The sequence below is a fragment of the Dendropsophus ebraccatus genome, chromosome 2, assembly GCF_027789765.1.
Source record: "Dendropsophus ebraccatus isolate aDenEbr1 chromosome 2, aDenEbr1.pat, whole genome shotgun sequence".
Lineage (NCBI taxonomy): Eukaryota > Metazoa > Chordata > Amphibia > Anura > Hylidae > Dendropsophus > Dendropsophus ebraccatus.
In genome coordinates, this window is record NC_091455.1 from 1154353 (window position 1) to 1169013 (window position 14661).

The window sequence follows — 14661 nt, forward strand, 5'->3', positions numbered from 1 at the left end:
GACCCGCACCAGTATTAGCATGGCATCAGCAGCTGGAACATAATGTATAACTGGACCCCCCGCACCAGTATTAGCATGGCATCAGCAATTGGAATCATGTATAACTGGGACCCTCCGCACAATAGCTCAGCATGGCATCAGCAGCTGTAAATCATGTATAAACTGGGACCACGACCCAGTATTAGCTGGCATCAGCAGCTGGAATCATGTATAACTGGGACCCCGCACCAGTATTAGCATGGCATCAGCAGCTGGAACATCAATGTATAACTGGGACCCCGCACCAGTATTATCATGGCATCAGCAGCTGGAACATCATGTATAACTGGGACCGCCGCACCAGTATCAGCATGGCATCAGCAGCTGGAACATCATGTATAACTGGACCCCGCACCAGTATTAGCATGGCATCAGCAGCTGGAACATCATGTATAACTGGGACCCCCGCACCAGTATTAGCATGGCATCAGCAGCTGGAACATCATGTATAACTGGGACCCCGCACCAGTATCAGCATGGCATCAGCAGCTGGAACATCATGTATAACTGGGACCCCGCACCAGTATTAGCATGGCATCAGCAGCTGGAACATAATGTATAACTGGGACCCCCGCACCAGTATCAGCATGGCATCAGCAGCTGGAACATCATGTATAACTGGGACCCCGCACCAGTATTACCATGGCATCAGCAGCTGGAACATCATGTATAACTGGGACCCCGCACCAGTATCAGCATGGCATCAGCAGCTGGAACATCATGTATAACTGGGACCCCGCACCAGTATCAGCATGGCATCAGCAGCTGGAACATCATGTATAACTGGGACCCCGCACCAGTATTAGCATGGCATCAGCAGCTGGAATCATCATGTATAACTGGGACCCCGCACCAGTATCAGCATGGCATCAGCAGCTGGAACATCATGTATAACTGGGACCCCGCACCAGTATCAGCATGGCATCAGCAGCTGGAATCATGTATAACTGGGACCCCGCACCAGTATTAGCATGGCATCAGCAGCTGGAACATCATGTATAACTGGGACCCCGCACCAGTATCAGCATGGCATCAGCAGCTGGAATATAATGTATAACTGGGACCCCGCACCAGTATTAGCATGGCATCAGCAGCTGGAACATCATGTATAACTGGGACCCCGCACCAGTATCAGCATGGCATCAGCAGCTGGAACATCATGTATAACTGGGACCCCGCACCAGTATCAGCATGGCATCAGCAGCTGGAACATCATGTATAACTGGGACCCCGCACCAGTATTAGCATGGCATCAGCAGCTGGAACATCATGTATAACTGGGACCCCGCACCAGTATCAGCATGGCATCAGCAGCTGGAACATCATGTATAACTGGGACCCCGCACCAGTATCAGCATCCATAGTATAGTTAAACAATGGTGACGTTATGCCCCACATAACTTAAACAGTCCTTTTACCTAAAAGAAAAAATTACTTAGGCTAGGTTCACACTGCGTTTTCAGCATCCGTTTAACGGATCCGTTTTTTTTAACGTCCAGAAAAATAGGGTCAGCAACGTTTTTTTGTCCGTTTTGGTCCGTCAAAAAAAACGGATCCGTTTTTTTTTTATAATGGAAGTCAATGGAAAAACGGATGCACACAAATGAATCTGTTTTTTGCAATCAGTTTTTTATGCGTTTTTTTCAAAAAACTGATGCGTTAAACGGATGCTGAAAACGCAGTGTGAACCTAGCCTTACCTGAAAAGGTGGAGAGGTGGGCGGCCTGGAGGTGCGAAGGATCAAAAGGATCAGAGGACTGAAAAAAACAATTGCTGTTCTCAGGTGTGGATATTTAAGGGTAATGATGCTGTCTCCAACCTATAGGATGTGTTCTAACCTTTTTTTATGCTAATCTAAGATCTAGGTGGGCGATCCTGGAGTGGGGTCAGAGGGTACTGAAGACCCATATGTGCTGCCTAATGCCTCGAGGAAATATAATATACAGGGGGTGTAATGTACGGTATTATAATATACAAGGGTGTATGTACGGTATATATAATATACAGGGGGTGGTAATGGTACGGTGATATATAATATACAGGGGGTGTAATGTACGGTATATATATATACAGGGGGTGTAATCGTACGGTATACTATAATATACTAGGGGTGGTAGTGTACGGTATAGATAATATACGGGGTGTAATGTACGGTATATATAATATACTGGGGGTGTAGTGTACGGTATATATAATATACAGGGTGTAATTTACGGTATATATAATATACAGGGTGTAAATGTACGGTATATCAAATATACAGGGGGTGTAATGTACGGTATATATAACTATACAGGGGGTGTAATGTACGTTATATATAATATACAGGGGGTGTAATGTACGGTATATATAATATACAGGGGTGTAGTGTAAGGTATATATAATATACAGGGGGTGTAATGTACGGTATATATAATATACAGGGGGTGTAATGTACGGTATATATATATACAGGGGGTGTAATGTACGGTATATATAATATACTGGGGGTGTAGTGTACGGGTATATAATATACAGGGGTGTAATGTACGGTATATATAAATATACAGGGGGTGTAATGTACAGTATATATAATATACAGGGGGTGTAATGTACGGTATATATAATATACAGGGGGTGGTAATGTACGGTAATATATATAATACAGGGGGTGTAGTGTACGGTATATATAATATACAGGGTGTAATGTACGGTATTAATAATATACAGGGGGTGTAATGTACGGTATATATAATATACAGGGGGTGTAATGTACGGTAATATATAATATACAGGGGTGTAATGTACAGTATATATATATACAGGGGGTGTAATGTACGGTATATATAATATACAGGGTGTGTAATGTACGGTATATATAATATACAGGGGGTGTAGTGTACGGTATATATAATATACAGGGTGTAATGTACGGGTATATATAAATATACAGGGGGTGTAATGTACGGTATATATATATACTGGGGGTGTACTGTACGTATATATATATACAGGGGGTGTAATGTACGGTATATATAATATACAGGGGGTGTAGTGTACGGTATATATAATATACGGGGGTGTAATGTACGGTATATATATATACAGGGGGTATATGTACGGTATATCTAATAGACAGGGTGTAATGTACCGTATATATAATATACTGGGGTGTAATGTACGGTATATATAATATACTGGGGGTGTAATGTACGGTATATAATATACAGGGTGTAATGTACGGTTATATATATACAGGTGTGGTAATGTACGGTATTAAAATTATACTGGGGGTGTAATGTACGGTATATATAATATACAGGGGGTATAATGTACGGTATATATAATATACAGGGTGTAATGTACAGTATATATAATATACTGGGGGTGTAATGTACGGTATATATAATATACTGGGGGTGTAATGTACGGTATATATAATATACAGGGTGTAATGTACGGTATATATAATATACAGGGGGTGTAGTGTACGGTATATATAATATACAGGGGGTGTAATGTACGGTATATATAATATACAGGGGGTGTAATGTACGGTATATATAATATACTGGGGGTGTAGTGTACGGTATATATAATATACAGGGTGTAATGTACGGTATATATAATATACAGGGGGTGTAATGTACGGTATATATAATATACAGGGTGTAATGTACGGTATATATAATATACAGGGGGTGTAATGTACGGTATATATAATATACAGGGGGTGTAATGTACGGTATATATAATATACAGGGGGTGTAATGTACGGTATATATAATATACTGGGGGTGTAGTGTACGGTATATATAATATACAGGGGGTGTAATGTACGGTATATATAATATATAGGGGGTGTAGTGTACGGTATATATAATATACAGGGGGTGTAATGTACGGTATATATAATTATACAGGGGGTGTAATGTACGTATATAATATTATAGGGGGTGTAGTGTACGGTATATATACTATACAGGGGGTGTAATGTACGGTATATATAATATACAGGTGTAATGTACGGTATATACTATATACAGGGGGTGTAATGTCCGGTATATATAATATACCGGGGGGTGTAGTGTACGGTATATATAATATACAGGGGTGTAATGTACGGTATATATAATATACAGGGTGTAATGTACGGTATATTTAATAGTACAGGGGGTGTAATGTACCGGTATATTAATATACCGGGGGTGTAGTGTACGGTATATATAATATACAGGGGGTGTAATGTACGGTATATATAATATCCAGGGTGTAATGTACGGTATATGTATATACATGGGGTGTAATGTACGGTATATATAATATACAGGGGTTGTGGTAATGTACGGTATATATTATATACAGGGTGTAATGTACGGTATATATAATATACAGGGTGTGGTAATGTACGGTATATATAATATACAGGGGGTGTAATGTACAGTATATATAATACATACAGGGGGTGTAATGTACGGTATATATAATATACAGGGGGTGTAATGTACGGTATATATAATATACAGGGTGTAATGTACGGTATATATAATATACAGGGTGTGTAATGTACGGTATATATAATATACAGGGGGTGTAATGTACAGTATATATATATACAGGGGGGTGTAATTTACGGTATATATTAATATACAGGGGTGTAATGTACGGTATATATAATATACAGGGTGTAATGTACGGTATATATAATATACAGGGGTGTAATGTACGGTATATATAATATACAGGGGTGTAATGTACGGTATATATAATATACAGGGGGTGTAATGTACGGTATATATAATATACTGGGGGTGTAGTGTACGGTATATATAATATACAGGGTGTAATGTACGGTATATATAATATACAGGGTGTAATGTACGGTATATATAATATACAGGGTGTAATGTACGGTATATATAATATACAGGGGGTGTAGTGTACGGTATATATAATATACAGGGTGTAATGTACGGTATATATAATATACAGGGTGTAATGTACGGTATATATAATATACAGGGTGTGTAATGTACAGTATATATAATATACAGGGGGTGTAGTGTACGGTATATATAATATACAGGGGGTGTAATGTACAGTATATATAATATACAGGGGGTGTAATGTACGGTATATATAATATACAGGGGGTGTAATGTACGGTATATATAATATACAGGGGGTGTAATGTACGGTATATATAATATATAGGGGGTGTAGTGTACGGTATATATAATATACAGGGTGTGTAATGTACGGTATATATAATATACAGGGGGTGTAGTGTACGGTATATATAATATACAGGGTGTAATGTACGGTATATATAATATACAGGGGGTGTAATGTACGGTATATATAATATACAGGGGGTGTAAAGTACGGTATATATAATATACAGGGGGTGTAATGTACAGTATATATAATATACAGGGGGTGTAATGTACGGTATATATAATATACAGGGTGTGTAATGTACGGTATATATAATATACTGGGGGTGTAATGTACGGTATATATAATATACAGGGGGTGTAATGTACGGTATATATAATATACAGGGGGTGTAGTGTACGGTATATAATATACAGGGGGTGTAATGTACGGTATATATAATATACTGGGGGTGTAATGTACGGTATATATAATATACAGGGGGTGTAATGTACGGTATATATAATATACAGGGGGTGTAGTGTACGGTATATATAATATACAGGGGGTGTAATGTACGGTATATATAATATACAGGGGGTGTAATGTACGGTATATATAATATACAGGGGGTGTAATGTACGGTATATATAATATACTGGGGGTGTAGTGTACGGTATATATAATATACAGGGGGTGTAGTGTACGGTATATATAATATACAGGATGTAATGTACGGTATATATAATATACAGGGGGTGTAATGTACGGTATATATAATATACAGGGGGTGTAATGTACGGTATATATAATATACAGGGTGTAATGTACGGTATATATAATATACAGGGGGTGTAATGTACGGTATATATAATATACAGGGGGTGTAATGTACGGTATATATAATATACAGGGGGTGTAATGTACGGTATATATAATATACTGGGGGTGTAGTGTACGGTATATATAATATACAGGGGGTGTAATGTACGGTATATATAATATATAGGGGGTGTAGTGTACGGTATATATAATATACAGGGGGTGTAATGTACGGTATATATAATATACAGGGGGTGTAATGTACGGTATATATAATATATAGGGGGTGTAGTGTACGGTATATATAATATACAGGGGGTGTAATGTACGGTATATATAATATACAGGTGTAATGTACGGTATATATAATATACAGGGGGTGTAATGTACGGTATATATAATATACCGGGGGTGTAGTGTACGGTATATATAATATACAGGGGGTGTAATGTACGGTATATATAATATACAGGGTGTAATGTACGGTATATTTAATATACAGGGGGTGTAATGTACGGTATATATAATATACAGGGGGTGTAATGTACGGTATATATTATATACAGGGTGTGTAATGTACGGTATATATAATATACAGGGTGTGTAATGTACGGTATATATAATATACAGGGGGTGTAATGTACAGTATATATAATATACAGGGGGTGTAATGTACGGTATATATAATATACAGGGGGTGTAATGTACGGTATATATTATATACAGGGTGTGTAATGTACGGTATATATAATATACAGGGTGTAATGTACGGTATATATAATATACAGGGTGTAATGTACGGTATATATAATATACAGGGGGTGTAGTGTACGGTATATATAATATACAGGGTGTAATGTACGGTATATATAATATACAGGGTGTAATGTACGGTATATATTATATACAGGGGGTGTAATGTACGGTATATATAATATACAGGGGGTGTAATGTACGGTATATATAATATACAGGGGTGTAATGTACGGTATATATAATATACAGGGGGTGTAATGTACAGTATATATAATATACAGGGGGTTTAATGTACGGTATATATAATATACAGGGTGTAATGTACGGTATATATAATATACAGGTGTAATGTACGGTATATATAATATACAGGGGGTGTAATGTACGGTATATATAATATACAGGGGGTGTAATGTACAGTATATATAATATACAGGGTGTAATGTACGGTATATATAATATACAGGGGGTGTAATGTACGGTATATATAATATACAGGGGGTGTAGTGTACGGTATATATAATATACAGGGGGTGTAGTGTACGGTATATATAATATACAGGGTGTAATGTACGGTATATATAATACATACAGGGGGTGTAATGTACGGTATATATAATACATACAGGGGGTGTAATGTACAGTATATATAATATACAGGATGTAATGTACGGTATATATAATATACAGGGGGTGTAATGTACGGTATATATAATATACAGGGGGTGTAATGTACGGTATATATAATATACAGGGTGTAATGTACGGTATATATAATATACAGGGGGTGTAATGTACGGTATATATAATATACAGGGGTGTAATGTACGGTATATATAATATACACAGGGGGTGTAATGTACGGTATATATAATATACAGGGGGTGTAATGTACAGTATATATAATATACAGGGGGTGTAATGTACAGTATATATAATATACAGGGTGTAATGTACGGTATATATAATACATGGTGTGTAATGTACGGTATATATAATATACAGGGTGTAGTGTACGGTATATATAATATACAGGGTGTAATGTACGGTATATAATATACAGGGGGTGTAATGTACGGTATATATAATATACAGGGGGTGTAATGTACGGTATATAATATACAGGGGGTGTAATGTACGGTATATATAATATACAGGGTGTGTAATGTACAGTATATATAATATACAGGGTGTAATGTACAGTATATATAATATACAGGGGGTGTAGTGTACGGTATATATAATATACAGGGTGTGTAATGTACGGTATATATAATATACAGGGTGTAGTGTACGGTATATATAATATATAGGGGGTGTAATGTACAGTATATATAATATACAGGGGGTGTAGTGTACGGTATATATAATATACAGGGGGTGTAATGTACAGTATATATAATATACAGGGGGTGTAATGTACGTATATATAATATACAGGGGGTGTAATGTACGGTATATATAATATATAGGGTGTAGTGTACGGTATATATAATATACAGGGTGTAATGTACGGTATATATAATATACAGGGTGTAGTGTACGGTATATATAATATATAGGGTGTAGTGTACGGTATATATAATATACAGGGGGTGTAATGTACGGTATATATAATATACAGGGGGTGTAATGTACGGTATATATAATATACAGGGGATGTAATGTACGGTATATATAATATACAGGGGGTGTAATGTACAGTATATATAATATACAGGGGGTGTAATGTACGGTATATATAATATACAGGGGGTGTAATGTACGGTATATATAATATACAGGGGGTGTAGTGTACGGTATATATAATATACAGGGTGTAATGTACGGTATATATAATATACAGGGGGTGTAATGTACGGTATATATAATATACAGGGGGTGTAATGTACGGTATATATAATATACAGGGTGTAATGTACAGTATATATAATATACAGGGGGTGTAATGTACGGTATATATAATATACAGGGTGTGTAATGTACGGTATATATAATATACAGGGGGTGTAGTGTACGGTATATATAATATACAGGGTGTAATGTACGGTATATATAATATACAGGGGGTGTAATGTACGGTATATATAATATACAGGGGGTGTAATGTACGGTATATATAATATACAGGGGGTGTAATGTACAGTATATATAATATACAGGGGGTGTAATGTACGGTATATATAATATACAGGGTGGTGTAATGTACGGTATATATCATATACTGGGGGTGCAATGTACGGTATATATATATACAGGGGGTGTAATGTACGGTATATATAATATACAGGGGGTGTAGTGTACGGTATATAATATACAGGGGGTGTAATGTACGGTATATATAATATACTGGGGGTGTAATGTACGGTATATATAATATACAGGGGGTGTAGTGTACGGTATATATAATATACAGGGGGTGTAATGTACGGTATATATAATATACAGGGGGTGTAGTGTACGGTATATATAATATACAGGGGGTGTAATGTACGGTATATATAATATACAGGGGGTGTAATGTACGGTTATATAAATAGTACAGGGGGTGTAATGTACGGTATATATAATATACTGGGGGTGTAGTGTACGGTATATATAATATACAGGGTGTAATGTACGGTATATATAATATACAGGGGGTGTAATGTACGGTATATATAATATACAGGGTGTAATGTACGGTATATATAATATACAGGGGGTGTAATGTACGGTATATATAATATACAGGGGGTGTAATGTACATTATATATAATATACAGGGGGTGTAATGTACGGTATATATAATATACAGGGTGTGTAATGTACGGTATATATAATACATACAGGGGGTGTAATGTACGGTATATATAATATACACAGGGGGTGTAATGTACGGTATATATAATATACAGGGGGTGTAATGTACGGTATATATAATATACTGGGGGTGTAGTGTACGGTATATATAATATACAGGGGGTGTAATGTACGGTATATATAATATATAGGGGGTGTAGTGTACGGTATATATAATATACAGGGGGTGTAATGTACGGTATATATAATATACAGGGGGTGTAATGTACGGTATATATAATATATAGGGGGTGTAGTGTACGGTAATATATAATATACAGGGGGTGTAATGTACGGTATATATAATAGTACAGGTGTAATGTACGGTATATATAATATACAGGGGGTGTAATGTACGGTATATATAATATACCGGGGGGTGTAGTGTACGGTATATATAATATACAGGGGGTGTAATGTACGGTATATATAATATACAGGGTGTAATGTACGGTATATTTAATATACAGGGGGTGTAATGTACGGTATATAATAATAACCGGGGGTGTAGTGTACGGTATATATAATATACAGGGGGTGTAATGTACGGTATATATAATATACAGGGTGTAATGTACGGTATATTTAATATACAGGGGGTGTAATGTACGGTATATATAATATACAGGGGGTGTAATGTACGGTATATATTATATACAGGGTGTGTAATGTACGGTATATATAATATACAGGGTGTGTAATGTACGGTATATATAATATACAGGGTGTGTAATGTACGGTATATATAATATACAGGGTGTGTAATGTACGGTATATTAAATATACAGGGGTGTAGTGTACGTATATATATATACAGGGGGTGTAATGTACGGTATATATTATATACAGGGTGTGTAATGTACGGTATATATAATATACAGGGTGTAATGTACGGTATATATAATATACAGGGTGTAATGTACGGTATATATAATATACAGGGGGTGTAGTGTACGGTATATATAATATACAGGTGTAATGTACGGTATATATAATATACAGGGTGTAATGTACGGTATATATAATATACAGGGGGTGTAATGTACGGTATATATAATATACAGGGGGTGTAATGTACGGTATATATAATATACAGGGGTGTAATGTACGGTATATATAATATACAGGGGGTGTAATGTACGGTATATATAATATACAGGGGGTGTAATGTACAGTATATATAATATACAGGGGGTTTAATGTACGGTATATATAATATACAGGGTGTAATGTACGGTATATATAATATACAGGATGTAATGTACGGTATATATAATATACAGGGGGTGTAGTGTACGGTATATATAATATACAGGGGGTGTAATGTACGGTATATATAATATACAGGTGTAATGTACGGTATATATAATATATAGGGGGTGTAATGTACGGTATATATAATATACAGGGGGTGTAATGTACAGTATATATAATATACAGGGTGTAATGTACGGTATATATAATATACAGGGGGTGTAATGTACGGTATATATAATATACAGGGGTGTAGTGTACGGTATATATAATATACAGGGGGTGTAGTGTACGGTATATATAATATACAGGGTGTAATGTACGGTATATATAATACATACAGGGGGTGTAATGTACAGTATATATAATATACAGGATGTAATGTACGGTATATATAATATACAGGGGGTGTAATGTACGGTATATATAATATACAGGGGGTGTAATGTACGGTATATATAATATACAGGGTGTAATGTACGGTATATATAATATACAGGGGGTGTAATGTACGGTATATATAATATACAGGGGGTGTAATGTACGGTATATATAATATACACAGGGGGTGTAATGTACGGTATATATAATATACAGGGGGTGTAATGTACAGTATATATAATATACAGGGTGTAATGTACGGTATATATAATACATGGTGTGTAATGTACGGTATATATAATATACAGGGTGTAGTGTACGGTATATATAATATACAGGGTGTAATGTACGGTATATAATATACAGGGGGTGTAATGTACGGTATATATAATATACAGGGGGTGTAATGTACAGTATAATAATATACAGTGTGTAATGTACGTATATATAATATACCGGGGGTGTAGTGTACGGTATATATAATATACAGGGTGTAATTGTACAGTATATATAATATAGGGGTTGTAATGTACAGTATAATATAATATACAGGGGGGTGTAATGTACGGTATATATAATATATAGGGTGTAGTGTACGGTATATATAATATACCGGTGGTAATGTACGTATATAAATATACAGGGGGTGTAATGTACGGTATATATAATATACAGGGTGTAGTGTACGGTATATATACTATATTAGGGTGTAGTGTACGGTATATATAATATACAGGGTGTAGTGTACGGTATATATAATATACAGGGTGTAGTGTACGGTATATATAATATACAGGTATAACATATATTGGGGGAGAGGTATCAGACATGGTGTATAGTGACACTGGCTCAGTCGCCCCCGGTAACCAATCAGATTCCACTTTACATTCCTCACAGACTCTTTGGAAAATGAGAGGTGGGATCTGATTGGCTGCCGGGAGAGCTGAGCCAGTGTCACATTATACACAGAGTATACAGTCAGAAGTTACCTGTGCTTCCCGTAGGCGGCCATGTTTGTGAAATCATGTGACTGCTCTCCTAGTCACATTGTGTTGTCCCCGCCCCAAGGTTTTCTGATTAACCCTGTGTGTGCCAGCCTCACTTTCCTCATGGGGTCGGGGCAGTATCCACAGTGCAGTCCCACTGTCAGGACTAGGAAATGTACACCCGGGGGCCCCGCAGAGGGAGCGATACCCGGGGCCCCGCAGAGGGAGCGATACCCGGGGCCCCGCAGAGGGAGCGATACCCGGGGCCCCGCAGAGGGAGCGATACCCGGGGCCCGCAGAGGGAGCGATACCCGGGGCCCGCAGAGGGAGCGATACCCGGGGCCCCGCAGAGGGAGCGATACCCGGGGCCCCGCAGAGGGAGCCGATACCCGGGGCCCCGCAGAGGGAGCGATACCCCGGGCCCCCGCAGAGGGAGCGATACCGGGGCCCCGCAGAGGGGAGCGATACCCGGGGCCCCGCAGAGGGAGCGATACTTGGGGCCCCGCAGAGGGAGCGATACCCGGGGCCCCGCAGAGGGAGACGATACCTGGGGCCCCGCAGAGGGAGCGATACCCGGGGCCCCGCAGAGGGAGCGATACCCGGGGGCCCCGCAGAGGGAGGCGATCCCCGGGGCCCCCGCAGAGGGAGCGATACCCGGGGCCCCGCAGAGGGAGCGATACCCGGGCCCCGCAGAGGGAGCGATACCGGGGCCCCCGCAGAGGGAGCGATACCCGGGGCCCCGCAGAGGGAGCGATACACGGGCCCCGCAGAGGGAGCAGATACCCGGGGCCCCGCAGAGGGAGCCACACCCGGGGCCCCGCAGAGGGAGCCACACCCGGGCCCCGCAGAGGGAGCGCTACCGGAGGCCCCGCAGAGGGAGCGATACCCGGGGGCCCCGCAGAGGGAGCGATACCCGGGGCCCCCGCAGAGGGAGCGATACCCGGGCCCCGCAGAGGAGCGATACCCGGGGCCCGCAGAGGGAGCGATACTTGGGGCCCCGCAGAGGGAGCCACACCGGGGCCCCGCAGAGGGAGCGATACCCGGGGCCCCGCAGAGGGAGCGATACCCGGGGCCCCGCAGAGGGAGCGATACCCGGGGCCCCGCAGAGGGAGCGATACTTGGGGCCCCGCAGAGGGAGCGATACCCGGGGCCCCGCAGAGGGAGCCACACCCGGGGCCCCGCAGAGGGAGCGATACCCGGGGCCCCGCAGAGGGAGCGATACCCGGGGCCCCGCAGAGGGAGCCACACCCGGGGCCCCGCAGAGGGAGCGATACCCGGGGCCCCGCAGAGGGAGCGATACCTGGGGCCCCGCAGAGGGAGCCACACCCGGGGCCCCGCAGAGGGAGCGATACCCGGGGCCCGCAGAGGGAGCGATACCCGGGGGCCCCGCAGAGGGAGCGATACCCCGGGGCCCCAGCAGAGGGAGCGATACCCGGGGGCCCCGCAGAGGGAGCGATACCCGGGGCCCCGCAGAGGGAGCGATACCCGGGCCCCGCAGAGGGAGCGATACCCGGGGCCCCGCAGAGGGAGCGATACCCGGGGCCCCGCAGAGGGAGCGATACTTGGGGCCCCGCAGAGGGAGCCACAACCCGGGGCCCCGCAGAGGGAGCGATACCCGGGCCCCGCAGAGGGAGCGATACCCGGAGGCCCCGCAGAGGGAGCGATACCCGGGGCCCCGCAGAGGGAGCGATACTTGGGGCCCCGCAGAGGGAGCGATACCCGGGCACCGCAGAGGGAGCCACACCCGGGGGCCCCCGCAGAGGGAGCGATACCCGGGGCCCCGCAGAGGGAAGCGATACCCGGGGGCCCCGCAGAGGGAGCCACACCCGGGGCCCCGCAGAGGGAGCGATACCCGGTGGCCCCGCAGAGGGAGCGATACCTGGGGCCCCGCAGAGGGAGCCGACACCCGGGGCCCCGCAGAGGGAGCGATACCCGGGGCCCCGCAGAGGAGCGATACCCGGGGCCCCGCAGAGGGAGCGATACCCGGGGCCCCGCAGAGGGAGCGATACCCGGGGCCCCGCAGAGGGAGCGATACCCGGGGCCCCGCAGAGGGAGCGATACCCGGGGGCCCCGCAGAGGGAGCGATACCCGGGGCCCCGCAGAGGGAGCGATACCCGGGGCCCCGCAGAGGGAGCGATACCCGGGGCCCCGCAGAGGGAGCGATACCCGGGGCCCCGCAGAGGGAGCGATACCCGGGGCCCCGCAGAGGGCAGCGATACCCGGGGCCCCGCAGAGGGAGCGATACCCCGGGGCCCCGCAGAGGGAGCCGATACCCGGGGGCCCCGCAGAGGGAGCGATACCCGGGGCCCCGCAGAGGGAGCGATACCCGGGCCCCGCAGAGGGAGCGATACCGGGGCCCCGCAGAGGGAGCGATACCCGGGGCCCCGCCTAGTGGAGCGATACCCGGGGCCCCGCAGAGGGAGCGATACCCGGGGCCCCGCAGAGG

At 42.5% G+C, this 14661-nt stretch overlaps 1 protein-coding gene across 3 annotated transcripts in view; it reads right to left on the bottom strand.

Moving 5' to 3' along the window:
* The window catches only part of LOC138784250 (major facilitator superfamily domain-containing protein 3-like), a 58981-nt gene extending 46711 nt beyond the window's left edge, over positions 1 to 12270 (bottom strand). For 2 of the 3 annotated variants that reach the window (XM_069959763.1, XM_069959760.1), the window contains exon 1: positions 12219 to 12270. The gene's annotated coding sequence lies outside the window, so the exon portion shown is untranslated. Of the gene's footprint in view, positions 1 to 12057; positions 12081 to 12218 lie in introns of those variants that run through there. The other variant, XM_069959761.1, reaches the window with a different exon arrangement.
* Between the last annotated feature and the right edge of the window lie 2391 nt (positions 12271 to 14661).